Source organism: Carassius auratus, chromosome 38 (genome assembly GCF_003368295.1).
Source record: "Carassius auratus strain Wakin chromosome 38, ASM336829v1, whole genome shotgun sequence".
NCBI lineage: Eukaryota > Metazoa > Chordata > Actinopteri > Cypriniformes > Cyprinidae > Carassius > Carassius auratus.
In genome coordinates, this window is record NC_039280.1 from 12,493,798 (window position 1) to 12,520,248 (window position 26,451).

At 36.2% G+C, this 26,451-nt stretch overlaps 1 protein-coding gene across 1 annotated transcript in view; it reads left to right on the forward strand.

Moving 5' to 3' along the window:
- The first annotated feature begins 3,097 nt into the window (after positions 1-3,097).
- Positions 3,098-26,451, forward strand: part of LOC113057118 (protein phosphatase 1B-like) — a 102,219-nt gene continuing 78,865 nt past the window's right edge. Inside the window, exon 1 of the mRNA XM_026224222.1 lies at positions 3,098-3,500. The gene's annotated coding sequence lies outside the window, so the exon portion shown is untranslated. The remainder of the gene's footprint in view (positions 3,501-26,451) is intronic.

A 26,451-nucleotide genomic window follows, 5' to 3' on the forward strand; every position in this document is an offset into this window, starting at 1 on the left:
ATGTGTCTAAAATTAATAATGTAAATGCTGATTAACCCATTCTTAAGTTAGAGGTATCCAGCTATCTTCCGTGAAAGATTACCCATGCAAACCAGATTCTGTTACCAGTACTAATCAATAATTGATGAAGATACATGTGAGGTAATTGACAAGCTCACAGAAGAGGTGCAAAGATTATTATTATAGCTAGCTGCAGGATGTAGGTATGTGAAGTAATCCATGGGTCAATAGTTATCTAAAATATAAACTTTGCAGTTATAGGTAAACAGCTTATAGGACATAAGTTTTTTAAATCCATAAAGTAACAACATTTTTATCTACCGAATAGTGTAACCATTGACAAGATTATCAGGCTATAAATGCTCCTTAGAATATAACACTTAAAGTCCACAAACACAACACTTAAACACATTTCTCCAAAGACTACAAGTCAATGATTCAAATACAATAATACCCTTGTGAAGAAGTGTGCTCTATTGTATTCAATGTGCACTTCAAATCTGAAAAATACACAAAAATCTGAACGTGCAGCTACTGATATTTTAGTGAAAAAAAGTCAATTTAAGTGTCCTTAAAGAAAATACACTTACTATTTTTTTTAACAATAAAATACATTTACATTATTATGCTTTATTAATATTTTATCATGCTTTAAATAAGAACACTTATTTTGATCTGTTGACTAACTGATTATACTTTTTGCTAAATTGCAACTCATACAAACTTCAATAAAATTACATTCAAGTGTTTAGTTTATAAAAACTTGTCAGTACATTCGCTGTATAATTTAAGCATACTTCAAAGACAATAAAATAATTAAATGGCACATAAATAAAATGTAGATAAATCCTATATGTACATAAATCTCTATATAAAACTATATTAGGCCTATTTTCATTAAACTGTAACTTTTGCTGCAATTGTCTGAAAACCTATATAAGTAGAAAGTATATTCTTCTAAAGTATATTATTTTCATAATAAGTACTCTTGTTAATAATATGCTATTGCACTTCTTTTTCACAAGGGTAGGAGGACTTTATTTTGAGTCTTAATTTATAGGAATAGTTCACCCAAAAATCAAAATTATGTCATTAATAACTCTACATAACCCTCATGTCTGTGCACCGGCGGCGCCAGGGGGGGTCCTGGGGGGTCTCAAGACCCTGCCAAAAAACGCCTTGACCCCCCATTTGACCCCCCACCCTCTTCCTGATTATATCCATATATATATATATATATATATATATATATATATATATATATATATATATATATAATAAAAATATCTTCAAACTACGCAGAATAATAATAAATAATAATTATTCTACATTTATCCTTACACTGAACGAGAATCGTTTCTGTCAGACGCGTCCGATTCGAGAACCGAGGAGCTGGTGATACTGCGCATGTGTGATTCAGCGTGAAGCAGACTGACTCACAGCTCGCCTGAACTGATTATTTTGATGATTGATTCTGAACTGATTCTGTGCTAGTGTTATGAGCGCGGGTAAATCGAAGGCTTGAAAGAAGGGCAGTCGTCGCGAATGACATTACATCGAGCGCAAAACAACCGGTGAACCGTTTTTTTTCCAACTAGTTTTATTTGATCGAACTGTCCGAAAGAACCGGTTCACTTGAGCACCTGCTCCTTTGCCCCTTAAGTGCCCTTTTGTCAAAGCAAAATCTCCTCGATTTTTTTTGTAATAACATTCCCTTTTGTGAATGCCTGCCCACGCCCAATCATAATATTAGTACAATTTATTAATAATAATTTAGCCGTAAATAAAATGACCAACATGATGACCTTTCACCTTACGACGACCTCATCCGACGCGCATTTTTAATTGCTAAAGGATATTTTCAACACAGCGGCAGCTGGTAAGCGGTGTTTCATTCTCAGCGAAGTGATTTTGATGTTTATTTACTTATTATTATTTTACAAGAACGATGTGATGTGAGAACATGCAGATATGTTGCTGTGTGTAGAAACGCTAGAGTGCTGTTTGAGGGAGAAAAGTTTCACAGACATCGAGGGGTCTGGTCTTTTTTATGTTATTTGACTACACTATTATTATATTACACTAACGTTACTTATTTATTTTTTAACAAATAGAGTGCCTTAAAAATAATTATCACAACACTGGTAAGGCTTATTCAGATTTTCTCATTCTCTGAATTATCATTATAAAAATAAAAACTATTCAGAAATGAATTAAAATATAATTATATTTTAAATGTGACGCAAATATTATAATTTTTTCTACAATAGCAACAGTGTTTACAACAGCAAGACCACATTAGCCTGTAAACTCAATAATATCTCTCTGGAAATAAATGTAAAAATATCAATGGCAATAAAAAAATGCATAATATACCTGACATCAAAGTGCAGTGTGAAGGATATGAATAACAAATGTAGCCTGTCATTTGTTTACATTGCAAAGGTGTTCGATTTTAGGCAACAACAACTACAACAGTAATAATAATATGAATCACTATATTCCAGTGTATCAGTTTTTTATGTTTTGTATCAATATTTAAGGTGGACTTATTGATTAGGTCCCACCCTTTAAAGTTTGAGCATATTGTTTGCAAACTGCAATTGATTAATTAATTATAAACAAAGTAGTTGATGTGCTGTGTTGTTTTTGTTGTTTAGTAGCAGTAATATGCAGTTATTAGTCGTGTGCACTGTATTTTTTGTTGGTTTTCATGAGACCCCCCTTGAAATGACCAGGACCCCCCATTGCCCCCCCAATCAAAATTGTCTGGAGCCGCCACTGTGTCTGTGTTCCGAAGATAAACGGAGGTCTCACGTGTTTGGAACGACATGAGGTTGAGTTATTAATGACATAATTTAGATTTTTGGGTGAACTATCCCTTTAAGTATTATTAAGCAATATTAGATAGACATACAGATAATCAAACAACCAAACAATCAAACAAAAACATACATGCATACATAGCCTAAATAAGTAAGTAAATAATTAAGCAAGCAAGCACCTATGCACATATGACCCAAGGAAGGAATGATTGAGTTTGAGCCTCTCTTCAGCACAAGACAGTTCTCGGCCAATGATGTCAATCATAGAGGCGAGGCCCCTCCCATCACACGGACAGCGCGCGGCCGTCAATGGCACGTCACCTGTCTCTAACATGTAGCTAGAAACGCTAACACGGCTCGAAATTCAACTCAGATGACCACCAGTCAGGTCGCACTTATTTTTTCGTCCGGCCGAAGTGAAACAGCATGTCAAAAATGTTCATTACAGCTCGTAATCCCAGATGAGAGCCGTTGAGGGCAGACCTGACCGTGTGAAATTAACCGCATTAGCTAGCCAGCTAGCTGGGTTTACCTTTAGCTGCGCTAGTCGAAAAGCGCTAATATCAATAACGGCCCGAATATTTAGATGCTTAGCGAGTGGCTTCTCGTCAGAAAGGCACATTTGACGGCCGCCTGGAACGTGGCGTCTACTGGAAGGGTGATTTGGACATAAAAGTAAGTTACACCACATTTTGTCAGACTAACTAGCAGGTAAGCGTTATCTACTGGGCTGGACGTGTTTTGTAACTGCTGCACTGAGGGCCAGTACTGCTGCCTGCTCCTGGAAACCGACCTCTTAATGGATGGGTCTTCAAACCTAACGAGTTGCCAGTTTAATTAATATTTTGAGTATCATAGGTGTTGAACGGTATCATTTGCCTACAGTGTTCCAGATGCTGTCTAACGTTACGTTGGTAGCTAAATTGGTTTCGAGACTAATTATTTTGATTCTTGAAGTAAACACTTTCTAAAGACAACACCAGAACTGGCATTTGATAATTTAGGAGATGCTCTATTTATGGAGTGTTTAAAAAAAAAAAAAGTAAATACAGTCCTATATAATATATAAATTCACTCCAATCAGTGCAAAAACAAGCCAATTTCAGCTGGTTATCAGTGTCAGGAATTCATTTTTTAATTTGATGAAGGCCTATATTCTAAACCTATACATAATTTGTGTCAGATATTTTGTTATTGTAAATTGAATGAACATCCACTCATAATATATGTGATATTTATAATATATCATCAGATATTGCATTGTAAATTGAATGAACATCCACTCATAATATATGTGATATTTATAATATATCATCAGATATTGCATGCAAAACATGTAAATTTCATTCTTCTTATTATTAGTCGCTGAAGCTTTAGATTTTGATTGCTTTTTTTCCCTGTTAGGCTTTTTCTGACCCTGTTGGTTATAAGTGTGATTTAAACTGATTAGCTGATGGACACTACATGGCAAAAAAAAAAGGAAAACCCTTCTGTTACAATGATGAGCAAATCGGCTTCTAGAAGTGATCGTTATATTAAATATAGATCAACAGCATTTGTCAGGTTAGCCGTTTTAGTAGAACACTGGAATTCTCTGCTGACAGCTATTAGATATTGTGGTATTTTAAAATGTTCAAAATTTAAATGTGTGTGCTTTGTGAGCGTTGGACAGCCAGCTTCCTATTCTGTGCTGTGTACTTGTAGCAGTGGATTTCACTTGTTATGATGGAGGGTCAACTTAAAGTCTGCATGAACCGGAAGTTGCAAACAACTTTTCTCCAGTGCTGTGACGTATTTCTGAGAGAAACGGAATACTAAACGAGGAAAAATAGTGGGCGTGACTTTATTTTCCAACTAGCAACTGATTGAATCTAGAAAAGTAGGTGTTTCATTCAGAAATGGAGGCAGATCTAAATGCAAGCATTTAATAATAGACAGAGCCGTAGATCACTGACAAGCTATACAATATCACGTTTATTATTGAAGATGAATCACCTTCGATAATGAACGTGATATTGCATAGCTTTTCAATGACTGACACCATGACTGAAGTGCCCTTGAGTAAGTGATAGGTAAATTGACTACAAAGGCAGTCAATGTAAGGAAATCTGACAGCATTCTGTCAATATTCTATCAATAATATCTTAATTTGTGTTTTGAAGATGAACAAAGGTCTTGCTGGTATGGAACGACATGAAGTTGAGTAATTAATGACAGAATTTATATTTTGGGGTAAACTAACCCTTTTAAAAGTTAAATATGTATAGATGCAAATCAGTAATTTAGCAAATCAGACAATTATCTTTTCTTGTAAAATGTGACAAGATTGCAAATTCGAAAGTGAAAGCATCAGAAGACAGGCTTATAACCCAGCAAAAGACGATCGCCTGTTCACAAAATAGAAACATTCAAGACACCATTTATGGAAGGATTTCGTATTCATTGTCTTGGTTAATTTTTTTCAGTCCGAGTGAAAAATATAAGTGAATCGGCATTACATTTCTTCTTTGATTCTAGCCAGTCGTCTTTTCATGTAATTTTAGTAGAATAAAACTTCCACAGATGAGCGCTGCTCCATGTTTGTCAAAGTGAAATTCCTTTCATGTTTGCCCAAGCAGTAAAGTTTGTTTTTCACTGGGATTTTGGACTTTTGCCTGCTGTGTACTGATTGTTTAATCAAAAAGGCTTTTAGGGTAGGCCTTTGTATTCTACGTTAGTTTATAGGCTGTGTATCACGCAAAGGTCTTCTCCAGCCTCATTCCCTAATGGCACCTTACACAGACATTGGCAAGGCCACAGATGATGTGAGGACCTAAATTAACCCAGAAAATGTATAGAGTGCTTGGCCACTGATAATAGGGATGGTTTATGAGCAGTTTTCTGGTCATTGGTAACAGAGCTGCACGATTTATCGAATGCGTTTGTCATGCACATCTTGTCAGTAAAGCCATATATGTGTTTAGTAGTGGACCGGATGGAGCAGCATTTACTACACCGAGCCGTAGTTTTCCGAAAAGCTTTGCAAAAAAATATATAAAAAAATAATGAAATCGAAGAAACCGTTCAGGATAATGACTGCTGTTTGCGTATCTTCTTAGTGAACTACAGCTCTGTGTAATAAATGCTGCTCCATCTGAAAGCACATAAAATATCACATTTGATAACACATTTTTACTACAAACTCACTTTAGAACGTCAGCTGAGTGTTTGAAATAAATCCTTCTGAGAGATGATGTAAATAGGGCTGTTGCGGTGAGGGAATTTCCCTTGCGGTAATTTTGAGTGGCTCAATAGTGCGGTGTGCGGTATTATTGCCATATATATCTATCTGTGTGTGTATGTGTTATGATATAACTTACGAGGTCATATTCAGAAAACCAAATAGCGTCGAAACAGGAAGTGAAGTAAACTAACACTCCACATAACAAAACATGAACCTGGCAATAAGATCATTAGGCTATCGTTAGCCTATATTTATAACAGTTAGCTCTAATCTTACTGGACAAGAGACTTTCTATTGATATTTCCACCTGCGCGCATTCTAGACGGGCAGTCAGTCAGTGCAGTTAGATTGTTGCCCCACAAGATGGTGGAAAAATAATACATGTTTTTTTAACAGCAAATCAGAATATTAGAATGATTTCTGAAGGATCATGTGACACTGAAGACTTAGTGATGCTAAAAATGTAGCATTGGGTATATTGAATACACCCATTTTTAATATTAAAAGTATAAAAAAGTAGTTTGAATCAATGATTCAACGACTCACTCATAAACCTACTTCACTTGTTTCATTACTGGATGAATCAGCGTTTTTGAATGATTCTCCTTTTAAACTATCTTATTAAATCCTTTTAACAATCTTATTTTCTACAAAAAAACATTTATTGTTATTATTATTATTATTATTATTATTATTATTGAAAAGAGCTGAGAATATTTTTCAGGTTTTTTTAGGGGGATAAATTGAAAGCACCAAGTTTTTGAATGGTTTGGTATTGTATATTGTTATTGAAACTTCATAATATTTCACTTGATTATACATTTAGTCTGGAATTATAGTTTGGGAAAAGTCTTCGGAAAAAGTCTAACTAGTAAAATGTTTATACATTATGTGAAAAATAGTACAAGTATATAAATAAAAAGAGATTTACTCATGTTTATGATCTCTGCTGAATAAAGTGCTTCATTCTTTTTTTGAGGAAATCCATTTCTCAAATCCTTAACCACATCGCATCTTTTTGGGGTGACTTATGTCTTATTCCTCTCATCGCAAAGCAAACAGTAAAATATAAGAACTTGAAGAACAGTCTCGCTGCTTTTTCTTCTGTTATGGGCGTATTCAAGCCGCACGCTTCAGTTTGAATCTGAATAGCACGTTCAGCGTGGGGGCGTGGTCACATTAGATATAATGAAGGGAGACATGAAAAACAGACATCGCATTTTTTTTCGTATGGATTACTTAATCACAAAATATTTGTTTTCACCAGCACTTGTTTAGTTTAAAAGTAGACATGTCAAGTTTTCTATAGATATATCTCCCATGTCTCTTCGTTGAGTATTCACGGAGTTACAGTTCATTTTAATGACGTGTTTGTAAATGAAGATCAGCGCAGACAAAAGGCTGCAGATAGCACACCTTGTTTGTTATCTTTATTTTATAAGTGCGCAAAGTTTTGTTGTTATGTCTGTATCCAAAAAAAGTAGACCCTTTACAGATTCAATTGATGCCTTGCTCTTATCTGTACGATTAAAACTGAAAGTGTAATTTAAGTTCTTTTCGGGGTTATCAGGAGAAAATGACTCATAACGCGTATATGCGTTAATCGACTCCAGAGGGTTAAATTAATAATTCTTTCATTGACATACATTTTTAAGTCACTTGACTCAATGCAATCGACACAAACGTTATTTGAAGCACAGTTACTTTCAAAAGGGGATTTGCTCTATTTTGATCGCTGTTTTTGATATCAATGTTTATATCTGAACTATAAACTTTACCCCAGTATTAGTGATAATATGAATGACTGAAAGAGAGAAATAATACTGTGTAGATGAAAAGACAGTTTGTGAAGAAGTTTTTTAACCAAACATGGTAAGTGCTCTCTCTGTGTCAGCAGCAGTGCAAACAAGGATTTGAATGATCCATTAAGACTTTTTCAAAGGTTTAATAAACTCAGGGAATAATTGTCATTTAGAAATGAGATCGTGCGGATGTTTGAAACTTTACGGTTGAAATCATATAGCCACCTGTTGGTTTTGCATGCTCTTGACAGTGCTTCATAGCATGCATTTGTGTTTTCATGTGGACAGAGATTTTATTTTATTTTTTAAATAATGGCCGGACTGTTTAAAGCAAGGGTGCCCAGTCCTGTTCCTGGTAGGGCTGGGCGATATATATCGTGCTCACTCCTCATTGCGGAAGAGCCGCTGACGATAATCTGAAAACACGAACAAGCTGGAATTGAGCGATCTAATGAAAGCGTCGTTCAGCCGGTCTGTGTTCTGTCGTGAGATCTCAACTGTATTGTTTGCATTTGTGATCGCAAAATAAATGCATTTACTCGACCGCTGATGTTTGAATAGAGAAACATAGGCTATGGCCATTTGGAATTACTATTGGGGAATTTCACTGATATGTTTACCAGTTTCCATAATATAGACAGAGAGAATGCTAAAGTCTTTGGTATTCATTTATATTTATATATAAGAAATAGCTATGTGCTTCAGCAGCTAGCTCCCCATCCAAGAGGGTTTTTAGTGTCAGTAGGAACATAGTTTCATGCCACAGAGCTTCTGTTAAAACCACAGACAGTTGACAGACTTGTGTTCTTAGCTCAAAAACTTGTTTATTAACTTTATTAAATTATTGTTTGTAAATTAAAATACTTATCCCAGTTGCATAGTATAAATTGTGAATTGCATGCACTAAAAAGTTGACAGAATGCACTTTCTGTACTTAATTTGCACTGATTCAGTTACATATAGGCCTACATGTATTCATTTAATAAAAAGCATTAAGTGATCTCTTGGTCTAGATTTTTTAAACTGTGAAGTGAAGTGACATTCAGCCAAGTATGGTGACCCATACTCAGAATTTGTGCTCTGCATTTAACCCATCCGAAATGCACACACACAGAGCAGTAAACACACACACACACACACTGAGCACACACCCGGAGCAGTGGGCAGCCATTTATGCTGCGGCGCCCGGGGAGCAGTTGGGGGTTCGATGCCTTGCTCAAGGGCACCTAAGTCGTGGTATTGAAGGTGGAGAGAGAACTGTTCATGCACTCCCCCCAGCCACAATTCCATCCGGCCCGAGACTAGAACTCACAACCCTTCGATTGGGAGTCCAACCCTCTAACCATTAGGCCACGACTTCCCATAAAACTGCTTAAGCTGTTTAATCTAAATTGTTTTTTTTTTTTTTTTTTTTTTTTTTTTTTGTGGGGAAAGGAAAATTATGTATCTGTGTCCTGTTATTTATCTTTTGGTATGCATTTCAGAAAAAAAAATGGTTAGGATTCAGGTGTAACTGCAAATAGTGATTAATCATGATTAATCCACTGAAAATTCTGATTAATTTGATTAAAAATTTTAATCATTTGACAGCCCTAAAAAATATCCATATTTCAAACGTAATAAACACTTTTCTCTCACTTCTGTTATCTTTCATACACTGAAACCGTTCCGGCGGATGTCGTAGTTCGCTGGTGATGCGTGATTAGTGAAGAATGCGGAGAGCGAACAAAACAAAACACTGGTCACGAATTAGAAGTACACACCAAGGATTTGCAAATAAAAAGTTGGAGGATTTCAGTATAAACCAAGAGGAGACTAGTTTTCCTTCCCTAAGTAAGGAAACTTTGTTTCTCCTATAAACAAACTCACGAGAATAGCATATCTTAGAGGCTCGCGTGCCTTGCCTACGTAACGTTACTACGACTAATATGAAATTTAGATATGCATTCACTACAGAAGACCTTTATTCACCCCCGGAGCCATTTGGGGCACGTTGTATTATGAATTTGCGTGCTTTATTTTGATGACTTGTGGACTGTTCAACTGCAATACACACTGACTACAATGACAAATCTTGGAATATCCACAACAACAATAACACAACTCCGACTGGATTCGTCTGAAAGAAGAAACTCATATACACCTAGGATGGTTCAAGTTTAAGTAAAACACAAGATAATTTAAATTTTTGGGTAAACTTACCCTTTAACTGGTTAAGCTGTGTTTGATTCAGGGTTGAAGCTGAACTTGAAAGGAAGGTAGATCTCCAGGAATAGGATTGGATACCCCTGGTTTAATTCAATCCAGTGTTTAAATTGTCAATTGAATCTATAGGTTTGTTCCAGTCTTGATATTCTCAATATCTCATAAAACAGATTGTGTATCGTGATTGGGTTTTATAAGATAATTGTGTGATAATTTGTGAAGATCGCCCATCTCTACCAACATGAGAGCTTTATCATAAAAACTTAGAACTTAAAATAGTTCATCTTTTGTAGGTGATTAGAACAACAGATATAATGTTGCTAAGCTTTGATTGTGGTTTACTTTGGATCAGATGTGCTTTGATGGAGTACCATTGTTTGCTGGATCTGTCTTGAAAGCCTTCGCTCAGTAGCTAATCGAGTACTGCAGGCATCTCATGAGTGGATTAACAAATTGAGTTAGCTTGTTAACCCCACTATCTTGAATCCCTCTGAACCTTTAGGAGGCCTGCTGATATTTGCAAACTCTTTGATTAGTGATAGTAAGATAACATTAAGTCATGTTGCACTTTTTTGGATCCTAACATGACCGTGTACTCAAAAGCTACATTGATTAACATTTTGCATTTTGATTCCAGCACACGCTGGCTGATCTGACCTCTGCTCTACAAGTTTAACTAAAAGAAATTGGTAGAGCATTTTGCAGTCCTGTAAGCTTGAGAGATAGGTCCTGGGTAATGAATGTTGACTGATCTGATCTAACAAAGGCAGAAAGTAATTGAGATGCTTAATTTTAATTCCTTTTTTAAGACTCTTCTATTAAGTGTAGGATCACATTTGTATTTTTTTATTCTTTTATTATGTGTTTTATGTTCTGTCGCTGTCATTCTGTTGTACTGCGGAGCTTCTGTCACGAAAACAAATTCCTCGTATGTGTAAACATACCTGGCAATAAAGCTCATTCTGATTCTTCTGATTCATTTTTGAGTCTGTAAAAGCCTTTTGGGTTATGTTTGTAGTGTTGGGTTAGCCTAGAATAGCGTTTCTTTTCTTTCTTTTTTTTTGCCATATTTGTCAAAAAAGAAAAAAGGATGATATGAATTTTTTTTTTTAAATATGGACCTTTTTTGTAAAAAAAAAAAAATAATAAAATTTTTGAAAGAAGAGTTTAATGATGGTCCTGCATGTGCCATAACACGCTTAACTTCTGTCCCCAGAAACAAGAATACCTGGAGAACATGAAATGGTCTGTTCATCTCTGTTGTTATTAGGTAATGGATTTTGACATTGCATGGAGGCACTTGCCTTCTCAGAGACTTAAAATACATCCAAAATACACTTTTGCTAGGCTGTGAATCAGCGGTAATGATGCAGCTGTTCTTGTATTGATGTAATAAGTTTCTTTGTCCTTAGGGCTCCATAAACAAGGCAACACAAGGCATGTTGAGCAGTTTAAAACTCACTGTCTATTTGAGGGCTGTGACATGTGATACACTGGCCTTTAAAGTTTCACATGCAAGGAGCACATGGTGTACGTGAAGCCATGCATTGCATATGTTTGCACATCATTGTTATCATCTCACAAAGTTGTTCATTTCCAAACTCTTCACTTTGCCAGCTGCTCTTAGTTTATAAAGACATTTCAAGGTAACAAAATATAAAAAAGAATGGTGGATTTTTTTGGCTAAGCTGGGCGAAGATAAAATCGTTAATTATTGTATCTGCTATAAAAAAAAATAAGAATAAAGATGCCCGTTACAAATACACATAATATACAAATAAAACAGTGCTTTATTTTCAGGTAAAATATTCAGCAGGAGCATTCAAGAAATTGAATGAACAAATATAAAATGTAATTCTATATAGATTTATTATTATTACTATTATTAAAGGAAAGCAACTGTATTAAATTTCTTCATTCAAGAGTAGTGAGTGATTTTTCTTCTTGTGTTTTGTTGTTTTATTAATAAAGGAATAGCTAGTCGTGGCCTAATGGTTAGAGGGTTGGACTCCCAATCGAAGGGTTGTGAGTTCTAGTCTCGGGCCGGATGGAATTGTGGCTGGGGGGAGTGCATGAACATCTCCACCTTCAATACCATGACTTAGGTGCCCTTGAGCAAGGCATCGAACCCCCAACTGCTCCCCGGGCGCCGCAGCATAAATGGCTGCCCACTGCTCCGGGTGTGTGCTCACAGTGTGTGTGTGTGTTCACTGCTCTGTGTGTGTGCATTTCGGATGGGTTAAATGCAGAGCACAAATTCTGAGTATGGGTCACCATACTTGGCTGAATGTCACTTCACTTTCACCCCAAAATAAGTCCTGTACATTAGGTTTAAATCCATCCAAGGTTAAAAAACATTGTCATTTTGTCAAAATATCATTTTAAAATTACCTCAATTCTCAGAAATCCCCAAACGGTTCGCGCGAAGCTGTTCAAAAGATTCAGTTTCCTTAAACCCCACCTTTCGGTAGCATACTGTGTTCTGATTGGTCAACTGACATAGCCAGGTTTGATTGGTTGTTCCGCACACAACTTCATGATAAACAATGCGTTAGCATCTTTTTGGGTTGAATTATGTCTTATTCCTCTCATCGCGAAGCAAGCAGTAAAATAAAAAACTTGAACAGTCTCGCTGCTTTTTTTCTGTGTGGGTGTATTCAAGCCGCGCGCTTCAGTTTGAATCTGAATAGCGCGTTCAGCGTGGGGGCGTGGTCACATTAGCTATAAGTGAGACATCGCGTTGTTTTCATATGGATTACTTTATCACAGAATATCTGTTTTCGGCACCACTTGTTTAGTCTTAAAGTAGACATGTCAAGCTTTCTATAGATATCTCTCTCATGTCTCTTCGTTGAGTATTCACGGAGTTACACTTCATTTTAATGACGTGTTTGTAAATGAAGATCAGCGCAGACAGGCTGCAGACAGCACACATACTGATAAGACGCTCGGGAGAAAACAGACACATAACTTCATAATCATACTTCGTGCTGTGATTCGGAGATGCTTGTTGGTCTAAATAAAGTTGGTAATTAACCCTCTTTTATGGCCAAACGCTTTGAAAATCCTGCCTTGTACTCACCAAGATTAGAAAAGCAGTCATCAGTGAAATGTGGTAAACACAACAAAAGGGATTTGTTGTACTGCTCTGGTATTGTGGTAAAAATGAATTTTAGCCATTGGTTCTTCTGATCTTCATTCTTTGGCAGTGAAAATAAAACAAACTTGCCTTTACAAATAAAAACACACTGTCTTCTCGACATGATGCTTTCACACCAACCAGATCGCCTGTGTGCGTGGGGGATGGGACAGCTCGGAGTTTCGTTTCTCCCAAGACGGTAGGCGGAGATTATTAAGCAAAGTGTTCCTAGTGATGTACATAGAGATGGGCAAAAGATTTGAAATCTATAACAACTCGTTTCAGCGATTCAGAGTCGACTCCTTACTTTAGAAGCCAATAACTTTATAAATCGTGTACTTTTTGGTTTAATTACTTTGCACATTGTTTACACTGATGGACAGCTACATCATACACTGTAATACAGGTAATTTTTGATTTCCCATCTGTGTGGCTCTTTAAACATAAATGAGTTTCTCTCTTTTACTGTACATAAATGTTATTTTAAAGAATGTGGAAAAACAGAGTTGCTGGTCTGCTGACTTTTATAGTGTTTTTCCTAAAATCAAATTGAATGGGGACCAGCAACTGTTTTTTTTTTAAATATATATATTTTTATTCAGCACAATAAAGAAAATAATACAGGTTTGGGACAGCATGTGAGTAAATAACGAAAGAAAGAACATTTTACAGTGAACCATCCCTTTAATGACAGTCGGCAGCATGTTTAGTACTGTCCCTTTAAGACCTACGTGCATCTAATATACAGGCACATATCCGACTTTCTCTCAACTGTTTAAATTAACTTTAGAAATAACTTAGTCTATATGTAAGCCTTGTGTGTTTTGCTGGGGTGCGCTGATACAATACTCCGTATTGGTCCGATACTGCCATTTTCTGCAGAATCGGGGTATCGGCCAGACAAGACTGATCCAAATATGATCTTCTGCATATACCATTGTCTTATTGTTAAACTCAACGAAAGGCCCAAAAACGTTATAAAGCACCATTAAGTTTTTGTGCACTACATTCCAAGTGTTTTGAAGCCGTTCCATAGTTTAATGTCGGGTACAGATTAATATTTAAGTAATTTAATTCAAGTTCACAAGCTCTCTCTGCTGCGGCTGACAGACTTCAATCATCCTCCATTTAGCATTCAAACTGCACATCTCGTTCGGTAGGACTGTCAAACTCTCTCCAAGATCAATATTCCTATTATTATACTTGATCTGTAAATAAAGATCAGTGGTTTTACATAAAAGGACTTTATCTTGTTGGAGTTTAGTGCTGTTTTTAAAGCATGTTACTTTCTACCGGGTGTCTGTTAGATCACAACACTGCAGTAGAGAGCACTATGAATTGTTCTTCATGTATGTAAATTAAATTTTAAAACTCTTAAAAGAAAAGGCTCAATAAACTATTGCACAGATATAATTCACTATGCATCAGTGACTCTTACCTTTGTGTTTTCAACTTTTCTATGTGTGGAGCTGTGCACTGTGACTTCATTTTGCTTTAAGCGCATCATTCTGTGCACGGGAAGCACCTAAAGCACTTTGTGCCACTCCGTATTGCATACTTTCATGTTATAATACGTTTACGCAATGAAAGATTATTATTAGCCTTACTTGTTGTTCTTAACTATCATATGTTGTTGCCTTATTACTTTGCTATACATTGAAAATAAATGTCTTTTAATTTTATTGTATATTAATAAATATATTGTCCTTCATGAATGTTTAGGCCTATTACCACAATATAAAGAGCATTGTTTAACATCTTACCAGATTTAGCCTTATTCACTTTTAGTTGTTCCCCACTAAATGTTTTTTTTTTTTTCACTAAACGTTTAGATTTGATAAAATTATTGTGCACTTATGATTTTTGTGGAGTAAATTTTGCTACTGAATTATCCACTAACCTAGTTTTTAGCAGTATTTTCTGTCATAGATTGTGATCATATATTTAGGGCTCAAGCCTGGAGGGCGAGAGCCCTATTGTTTTCCTTAGGATTATTTGTTATTAGGGCTCAAGCCTGGAGGGCGAGAGCCCTATTGTTTTCCTTAGGATTATTTGTTATTATTAGGGCTCAAGCCCGAAGGGGCGAAGAGCCCTATTGTTCTTCTAAGGATTATTCTTGTTATTATTATTAGGGCTCAAGCCTGGAGGGCGAGAGCCCTATTGTTTTCCTTAGGATTATTTGTTATTATTATTAGGGCTCAAGCCCGAAGGGGCGAAGAGCCCTATTGTTCTTCTAAGGATTATTCTTGTTATTATTAGGGCCCGAGCACCGAAGGTGTGAGGACCCTATTGTATCTGCTTCGTTTATTATTATTATTATTATTATTATTATTACGGTGCCAAATGAATCGCCTTTTTGAAGGCCTAAACATACTCAAAAAGTCAGGAAAATTTGCACACACCTCCGAACTGGCGAAAATTTACGTCTGATATGGGTTTCAGAAGTGGGCGTGGCAAAATGGCTCGATAGCGCCACCTATACACGTTCAGCGGTGTGCGCCTCGAGCTACGTTCCACGCACATGTATGAAAATCGGTACACACATGTAACACACCAAGACCTACAAAAAAGACTCTTGGAGCAAAATTCTAAACCCAACAGGAAGTCAGATATTTTTTATTTTATGAGCAAATTTTTTGTCATTTTTGCCATTTCCATGCATTGTATTTTAACGAACACCTCCTAGAGATTTATTCAGATCAACACCAAATTTGGTATGCCTAATCTAAAGGGCTTTGCGATGTTAAATTGCGAAGATCTTGAGTTTTCGTTCAAGTTCGTGTCCGTGGCGGCCTGGCGAATTTCGATGATTCGCCATGAAAAATGAAGTTGCTATAACTCAGACATACAATGTCCAATCTGCCCCAAACTTCACATGTTTGATGAGACTCTGACCCTGAACATATTGACATGCCCATATTCAGTTAAAGTCATAGCGCCTCCTATTGGCAACAGGAAGTGGCATATTTTACACTGCGACAAACTACTCCTAGAAATTTTACAACATCAATGTCTTTTTTGTGGTCAGTCTAATATAAAGGCCTGTGCGATGTTAAATTGTGAAGATCTTGAGTTTTGGTTAAAAGGCGTGTCCATGGCGCCGTGACGAAGTTTGATGTCTCGCCATGGGAATAAAAGATGTTATAACTCAGGCATAAAATGTCCGATCTTCCCCAAACTGCACATGTGTGATAAGAGTCCTGGCCTGAACACATCTGAAGGCCAAAATTCCATCAGGTGTGGCAAAATGGCTCGATAGCGCCACCTATACACTTTCAACAGAGTGCGCCTCGAGCTATGTTTCACGTACATGTACAAAAATCGGTATACACATGTAACACACCAATACCTACAAAAAAGTCTCTTGGTACGAAATCCGAATCCCAACAGGAAGTCGGATATTTAGAATTGTCTCTGCAAAATTGGCGTTGTTTTTGCCATTTTCAGGGGTTGTACTTTAACGAACTCCTCCTAGAGATTTATTCAGATCAACACCAAACCTGGTCAGTGTAATCTTAAGCCCTTTGCGATGTTAAATTGCGAAGATCTTTAGATTTCGTTAAAGGGCGTGTCCATGGCGGCCTGACAAATTTCGATGTTTCTCCATGAAAAAGGAATTTGCTGTAACTCAGACATACAATGTCCAATCTGCCCCAAACTTCACATGTTAGATAAAACTTCTGCCCTTAACAGATCTGCATGCCCACATTCAGTTATAGTCATAGCGCCACCTATTGGCAACAGGAAGTGACATGTTTTACGCTGCGACAAACTACTCCTATAATTTTTTTGAGATTAACATATATTTTGTGGTCAGTCTAATCTAAAGGCCTGTGCAATGTTAACTTTTGGAGATCTTGAGTTTTTGTTAAAGGGCGTTTCCATGGCGCCATGACAAAATTTGATGTCTTGCCACAGCAAGAGAAGTTGTTGTAACTCAAGCATAAAATGTTCAATCTTCCCCAAACTTCACATGTTTGATTAGAGTCCTGGCCTGAACACATCTGAAGGCCAATATTCCATTATAATGATAGCGCCACCTGCTGGCAACGGTAAGATTGGCACATATATGGGATATACTTCAATATATTCCACTTATATTTAGGACATTAAATGCATATTTCTCAATGTTCACCTTTTTACTAAAGCCACACGATGGCGGTGAGCCCGGGTGCGAGGGCCCGTTCATCGCTGCTTGCAGCTTTAATTATTATTATTTTTATTTTTTATTAAACCTTCCGGGGGTTTTTGGGGGCCTTAACATGCTCAAAAACTCTTGAAAATTGGCACACACATTGGAATCTGCGGCCATCAGGACGCCGCAGAGGCTGGGACCCGGGCGTGGCACAGGGGCTCTACAGCGCCCCCTGGAACACAGTCAGAAATCTTGAACCATAGCTCACACACACTTGCATGTATTTATATGAAACTCAGTACACTTATAGATCTCATTGAGCCGAACAACTTTCACACTTTATGTCATAGGCTCCGCCCAACAGGAAATCAGCTATTCAGGGCTGTTTAAAAAAAGCATGCTCTGGAATTTGAAATACTCCTCTGAGGTTTTCAACCCGTTCGCCACGAAACTCGGTGAACATGATCTCAAGACATTGAGGATGAAAAATTGCGAGGGGATTTTTGATATCTCGAACGGTTTGCCCGTGGCGAGGCGTGGAACTTATGGCGAGAAATGAGAAACAGGAAATGTCTAATAACATCCACATACATTTCCTGAATTTGATCAAACTTCATGGGTTTGTTCGTTGTATGATACCGATTGTATATATGTGACTATTAAGAGTCAACGTTATAGCGCCACCAACTGGCAGCAGGAAGTGTGTCATTTTCCAAATGCTTTGAATTCAGCATCTTATTTTTACTCGATTTACTTAAAACTTCATCAGAATAATGACAAAACACGGCCGATGAAAATCTGTTGTGGGGATATTGATATCTGATATAGTGTTGCCATGGCAACGTGTCAAACTTGAATGTTCTGTTATGGTGAGTTTGAGGCAGACAACAAGCTCAGATTTACATGAAACTCAAAACACATATCAGTATTAGTGATAGCTAGACAATGGCAAAAGCTTTTAAAAGGGCGTGAATGAGGCACTCTATAGCGCCACCTTTTGTCAAAAGTGGGGGGGTTAGTTTTAGCTACAGACACCAAACTTGGTACATAAATTGTTCTTATCAAGACGGACAACTTTCTAATTCACAGTCATAAGCTACGATCAACAGGAAGTCGGCTATTTTGATTTGAATGTGTATTTTTGAGATTTTACAGTTGTGAATTAATGAATACTCCTCACAGGGGAAGTACACTATACACACCAAACTAGGTCTACATGAAGAAAAAACATCGAGGAACTTAAATTGCGAACAGATTTTGGTTAGCTGGAACGGTTTTGTCGTGGTGATTTTTTGAAATGACAGTAAAAAGGGAATCATTAATTGTCTTGTATTTTTAAATTGCAGCTTCCAAACACTTAAAAAAAAAAAAAATCATACAGAGATCAAATCATTCTGAGGATATATGCATAGTTTCATGACTTTACAACACTGTATGATTAAAAGAAAATAAAAAAACTGTCAGACATCTCAACTCACTCTGTCCCTCTGTTTGAGGAATGTATGTGTGCTGACTGAGTGTGTGTGTGTGTGAGTGGGGGATGGGCATGAGCTGAGTGGCAGACACAATGAGAGAGAGAAAGAGAGAGAGAGAGAGACTTAATCATCTCTTTAATCACCAGAAGAAAAAAAAGTATTTTAAATTGTTATTTTTTGTTGTTGTTGCTAACATTGCTGTTTTCATTACAGCTTAAGAAATCTCTTAGGCCTTATCCTTTTCTGACAGTTTCAGGAATTAAAAACAAAATTCTAAAAATACTTATTTGTGCTGCAAATAATAATTTCAACTCATTTGATACTGACCTATTCCATCCTGTAACATGACATGTATCTACATTTTTAAAATCTCATGGATGTAACAGTACATGTAACAAGACTAAGATGCTTTCACAAATGCTTATAAGTCATTAAAGGATTTAATAACACTGTAAAATAATGTCTAATTTGTTAACATTAGTAAATGCATTGGTAACACTTTATAATAACTGCACTCATTAGTAAATAGTCAGTTCATGCTTTATAAAGCCTTGTCCCAATATTAATAGTCAGTAGTAAGCAGTTTATAAATACAGCTATAAATAGCTTGTCCTTGGTTTGTTAAAAAGGAGAGTAAAGGGTCAGTTATCTTCCTATGAAAAATAAAAAAATAAAAATAAACAAACAACAACACTGATTGATACAGAACTCAGAAATGTTATTGTGGAATTATGATAAAATCAGACTGTAAATGAATTCATACTCCTCCAAGAAGAGTAGTTCACACCAAACTTTTTCAACATGATGCCAATATACTGAAGATGTTAAATTGTGAATGGGTTTAGGATACCTTAAATGTTGTGGCCATAGCGATTTATTAAAGTAACATAAAAAAAATACAATAGTTATTTTACTATATCTTTACAATTTTTCATTCCAACTCTTCATATTTTTTTATATAAGTAGAAGTCATCATTTGAAGGAAGCACAATAAGTTTCATAGCTTTATTATGTTCAGGAGCCAGCATAAAATTAAAACTATCATAACTTATAAATCAAGCTCGCAATTCTTAGTACCAATAATGGCCACTAGATGGAGATATAGGATTACTTTAAAATAATTATTGTAGAAACGAGTATGATTTAAATCATTTATAGAGATCTTTCAAAGAAAAATATGTATTTTATGTATTTTACTGATAAAATGACCCTCACTTAATTAGAATAACATGCTGAAGTATTGTGAAATACTGTATATTAAGTATAATTCTTAATAGGCTTTATGGACAGATAAGTTTTGAGTGACTCTTGAAGGATCAGCACCACATCCTCTTTTACCACTGTTTAAAGAATTTATCTTACAGAACAGTTGCGAATGAATTTGGATAGCTTAAATGGTTTTGTCGTGGTGATTTTTTGAAATAACAGTAAAAAAGGAACCAGTAAATGTCTTTTATTGTTTTAAAGTGCAGCTTCTAAACACTTCAAAAAAAATGTACACATAGAAGACAAGTCATTCTGAGGAAATATGCATAGTTTCACGACTTTACAACACTGTATGGATAAAAGAAAATGTGAAAACTGTCAGACTTCTCAACTGACATGATCTCACTCTGGCCACTCTGTGTGAGGAAAGGGAGGGGGAGAGGGAGGGGGAGTGTGAGGGGGTTGGTGACTGTGAATTTTTGGTGACTGACAGTGTGTGTGGACTGTAGGGAGGTGCTGTCTGGCAGAGAGAGAGAGAGAGAGAGAGACCTAATCATCCCTTTAATAATCAGGAAAAAAAAATCTGTATTTTAAATTGTTATTGTTTTTGTTGTTGCTAATGGTGGCGTTTTTTTCCTTTCATTACAGGTTAAGAAATCTCTTAGGCCTTATCCTTTTCTGACAGTTTTAGGGATTTAAAAACATCCTAAGAATCCTTATTTGTGCTGCAAATAATAATTTCAAACTTATTTGATACTGACCTATGACAACCTGTGACATGACATTTATTAATCTCATGGATGTAACAGTAAAACTCTTCAACTGACAGATAAAGCTGCAATGCAAGCAAAACTATTTCACAAATGCTTATAGGTCATTAAAATCATTACAAAACACTAATAAATTATTTAAGGATTTGGTAACACTGTAAAATAATGTCTAATTTGTTAACATTAGTAAATGCATTGGTAACACTTTATAATAACTGCACTCATTAGCTAAGCATTAGTAAATAGTTCATGATTATAAAGCCTTTTCCCTTAATAATAGTCATTATTAAGCAGTAATACATCTTTAAATAAATATAAAAATAAGGTGTTACTAAAGTTCTATATATTGTTCTGTGTATGTGATTTCAAAGTCTAGATTGGTCGGATTAACCCTTTAACTGCCGCATCCCTTTAAACTTGATTGTCAGAGGGTTACTGTAAATGCTTATGCCCGCTGGGCACAGTTTTCCCGATGCCACCGGGGTGGCGTTGCACTGACGGCTTGAGCCCGACATCGCTGCTTGCAGCTATATTTATTATTTATTCTTCTAATTTTTTTCCAAGGTTTCGGGGGCTTTTGGGGTTCTTAACATACTCAAAAACTCTTGAAAATTGGCACACACCTTGGAACCTGCGGCCATTAGGGCCGGGCAGAGTCTGATACACGGGCGTGGCACAGGGGCTCTACAGCGCCCCCTGTAGTACTGAGGGCCATATATCATGCATACTTGCACGTATACATATGAAACTTGGTACATATATATAACTCATCAAACCAAACAACTTTCACACTGCATGTCATAAGCTCCGCCCAACAGGAAGTTGGCTATTTAGGGTTTTATGAAAAACACATGCTCTGGAATTTGATATACTCCTCTGAGGAACTCCACCCGTTCACCACAAAACTCGGTGAACACGATCTCAAGACATTGGGGATGCTAAATTGCGAAGAGATTTTTGATATCTCGAACGGTTTGCCCGTGGCGAGGCGTTGAAATTATGGCGAGAAATGAGAAACAGGAAATGTCTAATAACATCCACATACATTTCCTGAATTTGATCAAACTTAATTTGTTTGTTCGTTGTATGATACCGATCGTATATATGTGACTATTAGGAGTCAAAGTTATAGCGCCACCAACTGGCAGCAGGAAGTGAATCATTTTCAAAACGCTTTGAATTCAGCATCTTATTTTTACTTGATTTGCTTCAAACTTCATCAGAATAATGACAAAACACGGCCGAAGAAAATCTGTTGTGGGGATATTGATATCTAATATAGTGTTGCCATGGCAACGTGTCAAACTTGAATGTTCTGTTCTGGTGATTTTTAGGCAGACAACAAGCTCAGATTTACATGAAACTCGAAACAGATATCAGTATTAAAGATAGCTAAACCATGGCAAAAGCTTTGAAAAGGGCGTGGAAGAGGCACTCTATAGCGCCACCTTTTGTCAAAAGTGGGGGGGTTAGTTTTAGCTACAGACACCAAACTTGGTACATGAATTGTTCTTATCAAGACGGACAACTTTCTAATTCATAGTTATAAGCTACGATCAACAGGAAGTCAGCTATTTTGATTTGAATGTGTATTTTTGAGATTTTACAGTTGTAAAATTAATGAATACTCCTCACAGGGGAAGTACACTATACACACAAAACTTTGTCTACATGAAGAAAAAACATCGAGGAACTTAAATTGCGAACAGATTTTGGTTAGCTTGAACGGTTTTGTCGTGGTGATTTTTTGAAATGACAGTAAAAAGTGAAACATTAATCGTCTTCTATTTTTAAATTGCAGCTTCCAAACCTTTAAAAAACATTTTTCATTTAGAAAACCAGTGATTCTGAGGAAATATGCATAGTTTCATGACTTTACAGCACTGTATGATTAAAAGAAAATTAAAAAACTGTCAGACATCTGATCTCACTCTGTCACTCTGTGTGCTGACTCTGTGTGTGTGTGTGAGTGTGAGTGGGGGAGGGGTGTGAGCTGAGTGGCAGACAGACAGAGAGAGAGAGAGAGAGAGAGAGAGAGAGACTTAAACATCTCTTTAATCACCAGAAAAAAAACTGTATTTTAAATAGTTATTTTTTTGTTGTTGTTGCTAATTGTGCTGTTATCATTACATCTTAAGAAATATCTTAGGCCTTATCCTTTTCTGACAGTTTCAGGGATTAAAAAAAATCCTAAAAAACCTTATTTGTGCTGCAAATAATAATTTCAAACTCATTTGATACTGACCTCTGTCACCCTGTGACATGACATTTATTTGAATTTACATAATCTCAAGGATGTAACAGTAAAACTGTTCAGCTCACAGATGAAGACTAAGCTTTAATGCAAGCAGAACTATTTCACAAATGCTTATAGGTTAATGAAATCATAACAAAACACTTTTAAATTATTTAAGGATTTGGTAACACTTTAAAATAATGTCTCAATTGTTAACATTAGTAAATGCATTGGTAACACTTCATAATAGCTGCAATTCTTAGCTAAGCATTAGTAAATAGTCAGTTCATGCTTTATATAGCCTTCTCCCAAAATTAATATTATAGTAAGCATTTTATAAATACAGCTATAATTAAATTGTTCATGGTTTATATGCACATTTATTTTGAGGAGATTAAAGGCTGTAATCTCCCTAAAAAAAATGTAAAATAAAAAATAAAATAAATAAAATAAACAAACACAGAACTCATAAATATTTATTTCAAGATGCAATAAAAGAAAACTGTACACTTGAATTTATATATATATATATATATATATATATATATATATATATATATATATATATATATATATATATATATATATACACACACAATTGCATAAGTTTATATTTAAAAATGTTTAGCAAGTGTACAGCTAATAATAATAATAATGCATTTTATTTAGTTTTAGCTACAGACACCAAACTCGGTACTTAAATTGTTCTTATCAAGACGGACAACTTTCTAATTCACAGTCATAAGCTACGATCAACAGGAAGTCAGCTATTTTGATTTGAATGTGTATTTTTGAGATTTTACAGTTGTGAATTAATGCATACTCCTCACATGGGAAGTACACTATACACACCAAACTTTGACTACATGAAGAAACAACATCGAGGAACTTAAATTGCGAACGGATTTTGGTTAGCTTGAACGGTTTTGACGTGGTGATTTTTTTGAAATGACAGTAAGAAGGGAAACATTAATTGTATTGTATGTCTAAATTGCAGCTTCCAAACACTTCAAGGCATGTTTTCATACAGAGATCAAATCATTATGAGGAAATATGCATAGTTTCATGACTTTACAACACTGTATGGATAAAAGAAAAGAAAAAACTGTCAGACTTCTCAACTGACATGATCTCACTCTGGCCACTCCGTCTGTGTGAGGAAAGGGAGGGGGAGAGGGAGGGGGAGTGTGAGTGTGAGGGGGTTGGTGACTGTGAATCTTTGGTGACTGACAGTGTGTGTGGATTGTAGGGAGGGGCTGTCTGGCAGAGAGAGAGAGAGAGAGAGAGAGAGAGAGAGAGACCTAATCATTCCTTTAATAATCAGGAAAAAAAATCTATATTTTAAATTGTTATTGTTTTTGTTGTTGCTAATGGTGGTGTTTTTTTCCTTTCATTACAGGTTAAGAAATCTCTTAGGCCTTATCCTTTTCTGACAGTTTTTGGGATTTAAAAACATCCTAAGAAGCCTTATTTGTGCTGCAAATTATAATTTCAAACTCATTTGATACTGACCTATGACAACCTGTGACGTGACATGACATTTATTAATCTCATGGATGTAACAGTAAAACTCTTCAACTGACAGATTAAGCTGCAATGCAAGCAAAACTATTTCACAAATGCTTATAGGTCATTAAAATCATTACAAAACACTAATAAATTATTAAAGGGTTTGGTAACACTGTATAATAATGTCTAATTTGTTAACATTAGTAAATGCATTGGTAACACTTTATAATAATTGCACTCATTAGCTAAGCATTAGTAAATAGTTCATGATTATAAAGCCTTTTCCCTTAATAATAGTCATTATTAAGCAGGAATACATCTCTAATTACATTGTTCTTGGTTTAAAAGCACATATATTACAAAGGAGATTAAAGTTTCAGTTGTCTTATAAAATAAATCAATAAACACAACCCAGTTTGATTCAGAATTCAGAAATATTTATTTCAAGATGCAATAAAAGGAAACTGTACACTTGAAAAGGTTTTGAGCGATTCTTGAAGGACTAGCATCACCTTCACTTGTACGATGGTTTGAGGAATATATCTTCCAGATAGTACCGCCGCTCCCTATATGCAGAGTGTGCAGTCTTCGTAGAGCACCAACTCCCAGAGGGGGCACCAGTTGCTCAAAAAAAACAAAACAAATATGCGCCATTCTCCCATCCGCGTTCGCGACCACTCAATAGCATTTGAGAAGAAAGACTTGTAGTCACAAAACAATTGTAATGTGTTCATATAGGTGTCAGCTACAATGCACACCTTATACATTTTTTATACATTTTAAAATAAAGTGTTACTAAAGTTATATATATTGTTCTGTGTATGTGATTTCAAAGTCTAGATTGGTCGGATTAACCCTTTAACTGCCACATCCCTTAAAACTTGATTGTCAGAGGGTTACTGTAAATGCTTATGCCCGCTGGGCACAGTTTTCCCAATGCCACCAGGGTGGCGTTGCACTGATGGCTTGAGCCCGACATCGCTGCTTGCAGCTATATTTAGGGCTCAAGCCCGAAGGGCGAAGAGCCCTATTGTTCTTCTAAGGATTATTCTTATTATTATTATTTTTTTTATTTTTTATTAAACCTTCCGGGGGTTTTTGGGGGCCTTAACATGCTCAAAAACTCTTGAAATTGGCACACACATTGGAATCTGCGGCCATCAGGACGCCACAGAGACTGGGACCCGGGCGTGGCACAAGGGCTCTACAGCGCCCCCTGGAACACAGTCAGAAATCTTGAACCATAGCTCACACACACTTGCATATATTTATATGAAACTCAGTACACTTGTAGATCTCATTGAGCTGAACAACTTTCGCGCTCTATGTCAAAGGCTCCGCCCAACAGGAAGTCAGCTATTCATGGCTGTTTAAAAAAAGCATGCTCTGGAATTTGATATACTTGTCATAGGTTTTTTGCTTGATTGCCACCAAACTCGGTGAACATGATCTCAAGAGATTGGGGATGAAAAATTGCGAGGGGATTTTTGATATCTCGAACGGTTTGCCCGTGGCGAGGCGTTGAAATTAGGGCAAAAAGTGAGAAACAGGAAATGTTGTGGGGATATTGATATCTTATATATTGTTGCCATGGCAACGTGTCAAACTTGAATATTCTGTTATGGTGATTTTGAGGCAGATAACAACCTCAGATTTACATGAAACTCAAAACACATATTAGTATTCTTGATAGCTAGACAATGGAAAAAGCTTTTAAAAGGGCGTGGAAGAGGCACTCTATAGCGCCACCTTTTGTCAAAAGTGGGGGGGTTAGTTTTAGCTACAGACACCAAACTCGGTACAAAAATTGTTCTTATCAAGACGGACAACTTTCTAATTCACAGTCATCAGCTACGATCAACAGGAAGTCAGCTATTTTGATTTGAATGTGGATTTTTTTTTACATTTAGCTGTGAATTAATGCAT